Source organism: Alosa alosa, chromosome 3 (genome assembly GCF_017589495.1).
Source record: "Alosa alosa isolate M-15738 ecotype Scorff River chromosome 3, AALO_Geno_1.1, whole genome shotgun sequence".
Taxonomy (NCBI): domain Eukaryota; kingdom Metazoa; phylum Chordata; class Actinopteri; order Clupeiformes; family Clupeidae; genus Alosa; species Alosa alosa.
In genome coordinates, this window is record NC_063191.1 from 10,502,016 (window position 1) to 10,504,529 (window position 2,514).

Consider the following 2,514-nt stretch of genomic DNA (forward strand, 5'->3'; position numbering starts at 1 on the left):
TTAGTCAAAGAAAACTAAAAGTATCTTAGTCTTAGTCAGTTTTAGTCAACACATTTTAGTCTTTTTTTTAACAAATTATTTCTGATTACCATTTGAGTCAAATAGTGTTTCACACATCTCAATTTTCCAACAATATTGTGTGTCCACAGGGCTACTCGTCTGTTATAATTACTCATTCTGATTTTTGTCAGTCAGTATGTTTACATGCACAGGTAAGTCGAGCTACAGTTATAGCTCGGCTGGGATTTGACCATAGACAGTAAAAGATTTGACTGGACCACTGTCATATTCGTAGACCAGTGTTTCTCAAAGTGTGGTCCGGGGATCACTGGTGGTCCGCAAAGGTATCCTAAGTAGTCCTTGAGCAGGCGTGGTAAAATATAATATAGATGAGTTGTTTGCAATATTGAACCAACTTGTATGTAAAAACAGTTCTGCAACTAAGATATGCCAGTTTAAATCATACAGTATGAATCCACACAATAAGCAAAGTACAAAGACAATTACAAAGTACAATAATTATAGGCTACTGTTTTCAGTTTTTTTTTTAGATAGGGTTAGTTAAGTGGTCCTGAAACTGAAAGGTTTGAGAAACACTGTCATAGGCCAAAGTATTAATGTTTTACTCCACCTAGCTAGATGGCGATATGCGCTCAAACACCACACATTCCCCAAACAGACTCTCCGTCTTAGCCATAGCTAACTTGCTGCTTGAACTTTCCATATTAGCTTACTTGCTAGCAAACTTTGCATCATCAGTCTAACTAGTTAAATAGTTGACATTACATGATGAACATTTTTCATTATGGACATTCTGGGGGATGTTAATTTGTATGATAGAAGCTTCAACTTCTGGGTATGTAGCATTGTGGCATAAAGCTTAGGTAGTTAGCTTGCTAACTCTGGCAGAAATCTCCAGTGTTCTTGTTCCATGTAGTTTTGTGTTGCAGCCACAGGGTTGCAGCAACAGCAAATAGACTAGCCTACAGGAAAGCTGTGTATGAACTCATTCAGAATATTTTGAAAGCGTAACAGCTAGATATTCCGTCTTCTCATTTTGTAGACGAAAATGAAGAGATTTTATCTTAGTTTTTATTTCATGCAAAACATTTTAGTCTAGTCTTTTTTTCGTCAACAATAATGCATCTTAAGATAGTCTTAGTCAGTGTTTCAGGACATTACTGCCGTCTTGTCATCGTCTGCGTCTTAGTCATGAAAAAAAAGGTTGTTGACGAACATATTTCCTCTCGTCTCATCTGACGAAATTAACACTAGTCTGAATCACGAGTTGGATCACTTTCACAAAAGGTGTGAGATATACAGTAGCATCTATCTATCTATCTATCTATCTATCTATCTATCTATCTATCTGTCTGTCTGATGTTCTCACACTCCTTATTTTTTCATCCTTTCTCTTTCGAACACACACACACACACACACACACACACACACACACACACACACACAAACACACAGACACACACGTGTGTTTACTGTAACTCATGTGTTAACCACATGTTTTTCAGAGAGGCCTCAGCTGATTGGGCAGCTGCCAGCGGCTCAGTGTGTGTGTGTGTGTGTGTGTGTGTGTGTGTGAGTGTGTGCACATGTGTGTTGGTCATTGTCTCAGTAAACACTTGATTGGACACAATCTTGAGCACAAAACTGGCCAGGCCACAAGTCACTCAAAAACAGGATTACCATTAACTGTTGCTGTCTGTCGAGCAGTGTGTGTGTGTGTGTGTGTGTTTGTGTTTTACTCTCAGCAGGAGATGGATGGACAGATAAACAAAACAAAACAAAACAAATAAACAAAAAACAAAAAACACAATAGACACAGACACATAAAAAAAACACACACCTGAGGGAGACTAGGGAGATTCCGCTATGAAATCCCCAGTCTGTTTGTGGACATTTCTTAGCATTTTCAGATGGTAAAATCAAGAAACTGATCTTATTGTCTCTCTCTCTCTCTCTCTCTATCTAACAATGTGAATGAGAGTAGCCAAACATGTTGAGTGTTTTTCACACTGACTGAGTGCTCTGTTATGAAGGGTTTCGTTTTATTTGGAAGCTGTCTTGTGCTTTGTTTTAATGACCAGTGTCTGGATTGGTTTGGAGACACTGCTTGACACATTTATTTTGTGTGACTGGTTTGTTTCAGAGTTCTGCTGTTATATTGTATTTTATTTTATTTTTGTGGGAAGTTGGGTTTGGTAAGAAAGTCAGGCATTTTGTTAGACGTGTGTGTGTGTGTGTGTTTCTGCGTGTGCGTGTCTGTGTGTGTGTCTGTGTGTGTGTGTGTGTGTGTGGGTGGGTGTGTGAGTGGTTGTGTTTAGTCATGCTATAATGATTGTTCATTTGATTCGAAGTGACTGGGCTCACCAAGACGTGCTGTTAGGGCTGCTGTGTGTGTGTGTGTGTGTGTGTGTGTGTGTGTTTGTGTGTGTGTGCGCCATGTGTATAGATGTGTGTGTAACTTTTTGTGTGTGTGTGTGTGTGTGTGTGTGTGT